The following is an 11,334-nucleotide window of genomic DNA, read 5'->3' on the forward strand; positions in this document are numbered from 1 at the left end:
CGCCCTACGGCTACGCTGCAGCAGCGAGAACTCGGGGGGTGCGGACCGTGGCACGGCAGCAGTTACGTGCTTAGCCCCGAAGCTCCCGTCTGTTTAAAGAGCGTTTGTTGCCCGTCGCTGCTCGGATGGGGGTATGTTGTCGTAGTTGATAAGAACAAAGACGCCATGTCCTTTTCTCTTAAAAATAAAACTTAGTGGGTTTTTTTGGTGGGGTGTTGGCTTTTAACTCTTTCTAAACCAGCAAGTAAAAAAAAACAGGCTGCGGATGAGACAGCTCGGTACTTTATTGAGACAATGGATAGGAATATACCGCACTTGGAAAGCAGTTGTTCAGGTGGTGAACTTTAAAGAAAACTCTAACAATTACGGATGATACGATTTTGCTATTTAAATGGCAATATGAAAACTTCCAAACATGAGGAAAACAAAGATTGGTGGTGCCAAGTCTGTAGTTTGAAGTTGGCAAAATACTACGGTTGTGATTTAGGCGATGGTAGGAGAAGAAAAGGTAGTTATTTAAATAGGAATTACGCGATACGGAGGCGAATGGGTTCCCGTGTGACAGAAGCTTTTAAAAAGCATTTATTGGGTGACAGTTTTGTACCTGGTGTTCAGTCCGTGCATTTTTCAGGGAGCTTGCAGTCATTTCTGTTCATACAGCATTTCTATCGTTGTTTTTCTTGTTAATAATTTAGAAGTTGTCCGACACCTATTGCAAGACTTTTAAAAAATGCAAGTTTAAATGGAATGTCTGATGTTTGTTTCGTGCTGGCTTACGTTCAGCAATTACCAATTTAGGGGTAAAGCTGTAATTCCAAATGTGTAAGAAGTCATTGCAGTAAAGCAGGAGGTAAATATTAAGAACTTCAGTTTTTATTGGATATTGTGTTGCCATATTTATTGCATTCATCTGTTGTACAAGATCATAAAACTCCGTTGCAGGTTTTAAATGCTGCAGTTAGAGGTAAACCTACATTTTCATTATTTCCTCTACAAACACGAATCGTTGCAACAATGAAAGCTGCCTTTTTTAGAGATGGAGATAGAAGTTTGAGCAGCCATTGGACTTGTATCACCTTTACACAGGGTGCTTCGTATCTGTATTTTAGGTTTGGATTATGGCTTTGTAATTCCAGCAACAGTTCTGCAGTGTTCAGAACAGGTTCTGACATGCAGACTTTGCAGAAAAGAAAGTTCTAGCTTTAGGTGGGGGGCTCTATTATTTTGCTCTTTTTTAGTATGTGAGGGGAAATATTTTCAAATAGCTTTGGTTTGTTTCTTTCAGCTGCTGAAGCCAAAATAGCAACTGTCTCTCACAATGAGTTGCTTATAATTTTTAACATATTTTGTTTAATATCTGTGCATTTTTGTGTACATAGGATGTTGGTATTTTAATTTAGGTCCTTAACGTAACATGAAAATGATTTTTAATTTACCTACATACAAATGGAATTATTTCAAACTTCTTCCAGAGTATGAAGTAGCGATGGTAAATGTGAGTGCTGCAGAATTAAATGTTGAGGCTTTTCACAAAAAGCGAGGGAAGTTGGCTGAAGGTGATGCAGATATGGTGTTGGTTGTGTTGAGGAGCACAGTTTGGGATCTCATTAAAGGTCGGAGAGCTGAAGGCTTTAAAACTGTATTCGGAAGGGCACAAAAGAAACCTTATTTGGGGAAATGAGGTAACTCTTGACTTAGCATTCAGAGAGACCAATGAAGAAACCATTTCAGAACTTGCAGTGATAGCAAGTAATTTTAAATAACGTCCCTACTTGCAGGGACTTTAATGTGGGAAGAGTGCAGGGACTGAGAAACGTTCTGCAATACACAAATGACTCCTAAAGAAAAACTAAACTGGTTAAACATTTGATCTTTTAGTCAAAGGAATGGGAGACAGAGGAGCAGATTACAGCCCTTCATGCAGAAATATAGATTGTGCATGTTGTGTGTCAGTCACTTTTCATCTCCTGTGTTTTTCTTCAGCCAAGTACGTACAGTCACCCGTACTTTTATTTTTAGAGTTGAGTTATAAAGATACAGTTACTGCTATTGTAAGTTTTTCTTAACTTAATAATCATCAAAAGGTCAATAAATTTCAAGCATCTTGTCCTAATTTTCCAAAGCAAAATGCTGAATATTTGCTTTTTTTGTTTTTTGTTTTCTTTCAGGTAGAGTTCCATGAACAAGACCTTATTTCCTGAATGGCTTCCAGAAGAATCGTTGGTACCTTATTTTTTTAGGTAAGAGTGGTTATAACTTGTGTTAGTACGTACAGTTATTGTTAATTAGATGATTGTGAGTTTTGCTTTTTTACTACTGTGGGGAAAAAAAGGAAAAAAATTCAGCTTAAGTTGGAAGGAACGCGTTTTATAAACGGCTTGGACTTCTTGGGTGCCTTCTTTCTGCAGACACGGTTAGACTTACAGAAATTAATGAAATACACGCCACCTCTCCTTTTCACTTTAGCTTTTCTAAGGTTATTTATGAAAGTGGATTGCATGTGTGTAAATAGACACACATGTTGTATTTGGGGGAAATGACAGTGTATTTGTATAGACCCAAGTAACTGCATGCGTCCCGTTTCACCTGTGAAAACAGGCATTCAGCTTCAAGAACTGTATTTTTTGTATTCAGAAAGTTTGTAGCATTAATGCTTGGGCACATGGTGACATCTGTGTGTGACAGAATAACTTCAGGCTCCAGGTATTTCTGCAGAAGGCCGTTCTGCGGGGTCTTTTTTGGTTTTGGAGAGCTGAATGTTAATGCTTGACAAACACAGATATTACCTTGTATTCTAGGTACAGTTTTTATCAGTTGTAAGACACCCAATTGTTTTCAAGAAGTTTATATAGGTCAAGAACATTAAGACCATAGATAAAACCTGTGTGTGTCTTTCTTCTCTGACAGACTTGTTTCTTTTGCTTTGTTTTTCTTTAGAGGCTGTTAATGGATACGGAGGATTCAGATGGCTGGTCAAGTAAAAGACCTTGATCAGAACTGAATGCTGTGTGTGCCAGGTATGTTACACCATTGGTTTTTTGTTCTTAATTCTAGATGTGTTATTTTTTAAGCGAAATAAACGTGACGTGTTTAAGCTCAGATCTTGTTGAATTTTCTTTCCAATCTCAGTGCATTTGAGAACTGCTATTACGTGCTAAATAATGCTCAAGTCTCTTTACTAATTTTCTGATTTTTATGTTATTTATAACACATTTTTTAAGAATCTGAAGTGAGCATAACTGTGAAGTAAGCCTGTGCTTATGGGAGTTGCCATTCTTGTCAACGACAACCAGTTCAATCAAACTTTAGAAATACTTAAACTGAAGGTACTGATTTGTTAACAGGTGATGTTCGTGAGTTTTTATGTACTATTTTTACAGAAAAAACATAGAAATTCTCTTTTCAACTATTTTTTTTTACTCTTAGAAGCCTAAACCCACACTCAGTCTGAATAAAAAAAAATCTTGCTGTCCTTGCAGTATCAGTTAACCAGCGCTCCAATATTTGATTATTATTATTATTTTTTTTACATTTTGAGGTTCTGTGTTTAGAGACAGAGTAACATGTTACATTTGTGCCATGCTTTCAATACTGTATAATTAAAAGTTGGGAATCTTGTTTGTCTGTCTTAACTGGTTCCTTTCGCAGCTTACGATGCTAATGTCCTTCAGTGTAAATTCGGGACCTAAGAGCTTAAAGGCATTTACTTGGAGATATGCAGCAGAACTCTCAAAAATACTCCTTACAATTTGCTTTTAAATATACACAATTCATTCTCATGAGTTAAGAAGACCAGTTTTACAGACTTACCTGAGTGCAGCTATTCTCCTTGGCTTGGATGAAGCTTCAGCCTGCTCGTATGAGAGGAGTTAAATACCTATTTTCATTAAGCATTTTAAATCTGTTTGTATTGTAATGAACTTTTAGCAGTAACTCACTGCGCACAATAGGCAAGATGGAAATCAGTCAGTGTTTTCAGGTAATAGACACGCACCGTGCTCCGTGGATGTGCTGCAGCAAAGCACAGCTAATTAGAAAGGAAATAAGTTGTTCAGGGCATTCTGGACCCTTGTTGTGCATCTGCTTGAGGAGAAGTTTGAGAAGTAGAAATTAGGAGGAATGATCTGATACCTTGAGAAGAACAGCAGAACGTACTTGAAATCCCATGTGAATCTTCAGTTATGAGGGGCCAGAATTGCCAGGCATATTACAGTCTATTATGTAGACTAAGCTGTGATTCACATAAAAGCATATTCAGACCTTGCTGGTAATAATGGAATTAGTCTAACTCCAGATTTGTACCCTAATACTATATCTTTAAGCTACAAAAGTTATCACTTTTAATGACTTGCTTTTAAAAAGTGCTTATGAGCCGAGTCATCTTGACTGACACGAGCATTTTAGAATGCATATGAAATTAAGCTCTTCGGTCTTAATTGTTTTATGTGCTTTGTGTATGCCATCACGATGCTGTTTGTGCTGAGTGGATACTTACAATACAAACAGTTTTAAAAGTCCCTTGCTGATTTTGTGACCTCTTTGGAGTCTCTTGTTTTTGTATGAACGTGTTTTCATTTAGTAAGTGGCAGTTTGCTCCTTAATTTGGGTATGCCTTTCTGGGACTCGAGGAAAGGTTTAAGTTCATGACCACACTGCAGCATATTAATGAGGTGTAACATTTGTAGGATTGACAGCTCTTGTGGAAAACCAGTGGAATGGCTATAGGTTGTATCATCTTCACAAAAATACTTTCTTATTTTCTCCTGATAAAGAATGTAGTGTCAAGTCAGTGGTTTAAGAGCAGCTCGTCTCACCTCATTGTGAAAGGAGACGTGTTTTCCTGCTTCATGGACATACTAGTGCTAATCTCTTGGTGAAGGAGTAGCATCTGTGCTGCAAAGCATGTTTTCTGTGGGTACTTAGAACATCTCATTGTAGTCTGGAAACATAAGACACAACTGTAAGACTACCAAAGAAGCCCACATTTATTTAAAAATCAAATCATATGCTATCTACAGCAGTTACCGTGACCGGTTTGATTAAGAGATGTTTAATTTGCCATGTATGAAAGAACCCTAAATTGGAAATAGACGTGTTAATTGTCTTAAGCTTGTGTTTACTGTCTTCCCAGTCTGCTGCTCTTGGTGTAAGCATTCAGCCTTTGTGGTGCATTGAATAGCTAGGGAGTGAATACCTCATGGGTATTAACAGTTGTAAACTAAATTGTTACAGTGTGTTCGAAAATAGTGAAAAAGTGATCATATGTTTATGTACATTAACATATATCTTAGTGTTGTTTAGAAAATTCACTGCTTGATTTATCTGTTCAATGTAGAGAGGTTTCACTACTTCTTAGCAGTGCCACCACAACAAATACTAGATCTGTTCTCCAACGTTTTGCTGAGTTGGGAAGAGTGCTGTTTGGTCGGCTCTGAACTTGAGTGTTTTGGTAGAGGAAGGTTTTACTTTGTACTGTTACAAGGCTGGGTTTCATGTCCTCATACAAGTTTCTGAGCAATTACTTTAAATGAATGCTAACTCTAGATTTAAAGAAAACAAAATAGCTTGAAGGTAGATAATGTATTTTCATTGTTAGAAATGATTGAGTGCTGTAAGTTGAAAACCTTTCAGTGGTTGACTTGACTTGGTCTTCATGTATTACATCACACACTCAGCGTTTTATTGAGTGTCATGTTAGATACAGGAGAGAAGGAGACTTGAAGGACATAATTAAGCCTCTTTATCTAGTTCATATCTTAAGCTTTTTATGTGTGTTCTGAGTAAATGACTGATAGGTGCCTCTTGAATGATCAAAAGCTGGCAACCATGTTGTGTTCTGCACAGCACTCATCCACCATTTTAGAAGTGCCTTCATTTTGTGCTTTCATTTAGTAACGGCTGTTGGATCATCGTTTTAAATACATGTTTTAAACATAAATTCCATGTTCATCTTCATACCCTTCATGTTTATGCCACTTGTGCACTCATGATCTTTATTAATTTTTCCTTCCTAAAGGGATTTTTTCCCATATTAATTGTTTCAAGTGAATTGTAACAGCAAAGAAATAACTGTTCATCTATTTTTCTTTCTGAGTAGCTATGAGTTTGAAGATGGGAATGTATAATACTGTAGGAAATGAACCACACTTCAATGTCATCATACAGATTTATTAATTTTTACTTTGTTGGAGGCTGTGTTCTAGTATAAACAGATTCTGAGAGATCATGAGAGAAGCAGTTTCCTTCTACACTGGTTAGAAGGCAACTTGTGTATCTCATGACTAGGTTGATTGGTATGGATGAAATTCAGTAAGAAAAGGAGAGGGATTGGTCAGTTTGTGACGTTTCAGGTTTTATTTTAATCTTTTTACCTCTGCATAACATGATTCTTAATAGATGTTTATCAGTGGGGATTGCCAATAAGCATTTTCCAAGTGGAGTTTTCGTATCTGGGACTTGACCACAATGAGCAGCTTTGTAAGATACAGATCAAATAACTTGTTCCATGTGAGTCTGTTAAACTATCCTACTGCATCTAACTGATACCACCTATTTGTGAAATGAGTATTTTAATTACTTTTTTGTGGAAGGCAGATCAGTTTCAGCATGTTTCCACTTGGTTTATTTTCTCTTCAGGAGATTGATGAATAGTTTTTTGGGGGAGAGTTGTACAGATTCTTTGATTGCAGGTTGCCCAGTCATCCCTCAGGTTCAGATTATTCATAAAAGTGCCTTCCATACTTCATGCTTGGGAGTGCTTTTATTCAAGGGGGGAACTTCTGTCATAAGCCTAGGCTCGTGTTCTGGTCTGCTACATCCTTGTCTATGTTTTATTTTTTTTCCTATTAATTTAAGCATTTAACATACTGTTTTCCCTGCAGATGTGTTGAGGAAATGATTTACTGTAAGCAAAATAACTGCTCTTGGTTGAAGCACTGGTAAGTTGTTATTCTTAATAATGATTACATTTTAGCTGTAATAGCAACTAAGAAAGAAAAGAACCAACATATGGCTGTAATGTTGAACTTGCTGAAGTTTTTGGCTGAATACATTCTGAAGTCCTTGAAAATGTATTGCTGTGCATGTGTGTGTTTCTACAAGGCTCTCTTAGGAGGACCACAGCAGCATTCTTGCTGAGCTATAAGAAACAAAAGCTATCTTTCTGGAGAAGAGCTTTCATATGTAATTGTGGTATTCTGGTCTGCTGCTTCTGTCACTGAACTCCATATTTACAAGCATTATTGAATCATAAATTTGCTAGTTTAGAAGGGCTTGATACACAAATGCCTGTCACTACAAGGGAATATTCTGCACTTAAAATTTAGGTAACAAATGGTGCGGAAAGTGTCACAGCAGGATAAATTTGCCTTACAAGCATTTCATGTTGTCCTTTTATGCTTCTGTCAGCCTCAAGAGAATGGCTTTGAGCAGATAGTAATTGTCTCTGCAGACTTTTTTCTTCTACATTATTCTGTTTCTGTTCATCTTTCGGAGTGTTTCAGCTTTGCAGAAAGTTGTAATACAGCTTGCTGCATTAAACTGCTAGCTGATAAATTTTCATTTAAGAATCATTCCCCATATAGTCAACATGTAAAAATGACAGTAGAGTAGAAGAGTTTATTCAGTTCTGCACTGGATGAACGTGGGGATGGAATAGATTCCACCTCGCTTTACTGAAAGCAGTTGGGTCTCGATAGCCATTTGCTGACTCTGGCACGTTCTGTGACTCTTTTAGGAGCTGTGAAATACTCAAGTCCTTTTGTTTTCCTGTCTGCTTAAAGTTCCAGCTCCTGGTTCTACATTTTCAGTTAGGCCATCCATTGGATTTGTGTACATCAACTGACTTTTTAGTGGGAGGCTCTGTATTCCTGTGGAACTGTGCTTCAGAATGTACGTTTCTTTAAAAGAAACAATTTCTTGGAGACAGTTCTTTCTATCTGATTGAGTAGTGCCTGCCTTAGGCTGCAGGTAGCTTGAAAAACATGTTCCAAGATGCAGATTCTCCCTAATTTCAGTGATACACGGTAGCTGTTAACTTTTAACTGGCTATGTTAGCAGCAACCTCCAGTAACCACACTTCACTAGAACCAAATGCCATCAAAGCTGCCTCACGTGCTAGAAAAGCAGCTGCTCCCAACTCACTTGCTTTCTTCTGTTCTGTTCCTGTGATGTGAGGACTAAGGTAGAGAGAGTTCTTTGGAAAGGAAAAAGGAGCGTGGGGGGGAGAGTCCTTATTCGCTCCAGAATCGTGTTGTGGCCTTGTGCTACTTTTGTTACGCTTCATTTTGGAGTATTTTATCACTGAGTGTGCGGGGTCATGAAGCAAAAGAGTGGAAAAGACTAACCTTAAGGAATTCAATTTAGTGTGCGGGCATGTTTTGGTAATCTTGGCTTAGCGTTTCACCAGTTCTGTTCTCTGAATTTTATTATGTTCTTCTACAAGTATTAAACTACCTTTCATTGTGCAAGTGTATGCAAAACAGCTTATTTCTTCAGATGTTGTAAGCAGATGTTATTCTTTCTAGCTGTTCCTTGAAACTTGCTGAGCTGCTGTCCACTGTTACCTTTCTTCCCTGATCATCTGCTATAATATCTAAGCATGATTTATTAATGTGTTGCACTTGTCTATGAAATATTTACCTCTTTCATTTTGCTGTATGTTTTTCCATTTTTTGTCATTGAAATGTAAATAAGCTGTGTCAGATCTGGTTTGTTGAGGAGGGATTAGGCTTCAAGTTACACACTGGGTAATTTTTCTGTCCTTATTTTTTAATCTTTACCTCAAGGAAAGGATAAATGTGAAACTGACAATTGGAGTTAGTTGTCTTCAAGATCTGTTAAATCAAAATGAATTTGCAAAAGAACGTAGGAATGTTTGAGTCTTGAAAAGCTTATTTTAGTACCGTATCTGGTTACCTGCTAGCATAGATCTTGCTTTTAACATGTTTTAATACACTTTTAAAATACTTCTGATTTTTAATTCCTTTCTTAATTAGATGGGAGAGGAAAGCACTAGGAGCTTTAATGAAGTTAACGTACTTTGCTATGTGCTGTAAAATCTACGTGGCTTATGTTCATTCAAGATACTTTTTGTTTAAATGAAACTTATGGTTGGTTTTGAAAATAGTACTCCTGTAAAGTGCATCTGTGCATGAAGTCTGTCCTTGGTCACATCTTATGTTAATCTTTAAATCTGAAAAACCTGGAAAACTGCTTTTCTCAGTTAGAAATCCATGATCCCACATGAATTGTTTTTTCACTGCTGTGCTTACTTGAACGTGCAGTAATGTGAAAGGGGACTTTGGACTGCCCAGAGCACCGAGTTACTTACTTGGAGACTCTTAATGTCAACAGAGGGCACATCTGCTTTTCCTTCTAGTGCAAAAGTTACCAGAGGAATCTTCAAAATCTTTAATGATTCTTGAAAGTAAAATTTTTAATCAGCTTTGAAATACAGAACTTGAGGTTTCATCTGCCAGAACCTCGTTCTGTCCATTCAGCTCCCTCTGTTGGAGTCCGTTTCTTCAGCAAGCAATTTCTATTCTTGTATACAAGCCTTGGAGTATGAGAGACTTCAGTCTGAAGAACTTGTAACTGTGTTGGTGTCTTACACACTTGCACTCATACGTGGCTGTTTTATATCTTGCCATTGGTCTTCAATCTCAGTACTTCAGAAAGGCTTTCAGCTGACACCAAAAAAATGAGACCACAGTTTGAGCAGTAAGGGATGTCTGTTGCTGCTTTGGTCTCTGAACAGATACAGTATCACATAAGTATCTGAAGCAAAAGCTTTGTAAGCACAGATGTTTCAAAAATGTTACCAGTTTGCCAGACTGGTCAATTTATTACCAGTGGTTACCAGCTTGAGGGAAACAGTATTACATTGACCACCAGGTCCTTTTCTTTATCTTGGCCATTCTACTGGGTATGGAAACAAATACATCAAATAGTAGGCAATAGAAGTTGGAAAAATGGGACTATTGTCTAGCTGATGTCAGAATTCCGCAGAAGGAATTAAGTATTCATGCTATCTGGCAGAAATTTGGCTATTGATGGTTACACTAAATGCAAGATCACTGCATATGTCTTAGTGGAGGAGAATATTTTAGCAATGCTGCTGAAATTTCTTAGCCATCTTTTTCGTGAAGACAACTTGTAAGCAAACAAGTACTGTGAAATCACTTAATGAAGAAGTAAGTTTCACCTGAAGCATATTGATTGCTTTTAAGACTTTAGCCATTACTGTGGCATCTTCTTGATGCACAAACAACTTCTAGACCAGTAGCTGTTGCAGCATTTTCTTAATTATGCTAACAGTTCTGTTTACTGCTAATTATTTTGCAAGGTCAAAAGAAGAGTGTGAAGTGAATGTGACAGGATTACTTGTAAAGTTTTTGTACTGCCAAATGTAGGTGAATCTACTAAAGAAATTTGCCCTTAAATGTTTCTTGGCAGATCTCATTAGTGTTTAAGGCAGAAAGCTAACTCAACTGAAAAGGGCCTTTCAAGGTTGAGTGATATATAACTAAATTACGTTTTTGAGTGGGGAAAGCTATTATCAATAATTAAATCCACTTATTTCTTGAAATAAATAAAACATTTTAAAGATACTATTTGTAGGGCTTCCAATGCGCTCCTGTTAATGCTTCTGAATATTTGATCATAACAATAGTGTACAAATTTGTATCAGTGATTTTTTTCCCTCCCCCTCCCCCCTCATGTTTTGGTACATGTTTGAACATTATTGTTAAAAATAATTATTTATTTTATAATAATACTTGATTTTCAAATGGCTGAATGAGTTTGAAAGTAGGCTAGTATATCAAACGATCATTCAAACCAATCAGCCAACTCACAAACTGTTTTTTTAGGTTAGCAATGAAAAGAAACCCTTCCAGATATTTAATTTGTCCTAAACGAGGATGAATTGAATGCTTGAAACAAAGAACTTAGGCAAATATGTACGTTTTCAGAAGCAGAAATCAAAGATCTCGTGACTAAACACTGTTTGTAGTGCAAATGATGCACAGTGTTTATTAAGGAGAGTGGATGACAAGATCCTGCATTCCACTTCTATGCGTTGTACTGTTTTTCCATTGTGTTTAAATCAAGGAGTAAACTTAGCTATAGAGGAATGGAGCATAAGGCCAGTAGGTGATTGTGGAAGTCAGATGGAGGCCTGCTGCACTGGTTCCATCACTATTTACTTTGCTTTTACTGGTAATTTTGAGATGAAGATGGGGAAACTTGGATAATGGGGGGCCACTAGGTGGCTCCACTGATTCTTGCTGTACTGTGGGTAATTTCTGTATCCCTTCTGAGAATGTGCCCAGG

General features: G+C 37.2%; 1 protein-coding gene across 1 annotated transcript in view; it reads left to right on the forward strand.

The window, feature by feature from the left end:
- The window catches only part of CHD2 (chromodomain helicase DNA binding protein 2), an 81,225-nt gene that overhangs the window by 14,426 nt on the left and 55,465 nt on the right, over window positions 1-11,334 (forward strand). The window contains exons 5-7 of the mRNA XM_031555340.1: window positions 2,169-2,240; window positions 2,938-3,017; window positions 6,882-6,938. The gene's annotated coding sequence lies outside the window, so the exon portion shown is untranslated. The remainder of the gene's footprint in view (window positions 1-2,168; window positions 2,241-2,937; window positions 3,018-6,881; window positions 6,939-11,334) is intronic.

The sequence above is a fragment of the Meleagris gallopavo genome, chromosome 12 (genome assembly GCF_000146605.3).
Source record: "Meleagris gallopavo isolate NT-WF06-2002-E0010 breed Aviagen turkey brand Nicholas breeding stock chromosome 12, Turkey_5.1, whole genome shotgun sequence".
Taxonomy (NCBI): Eukaryota; Metazoa; Chordata; class Aves; order Galliformes; family Phasianidae; genus Meleagris; species Meleagris gallopavo.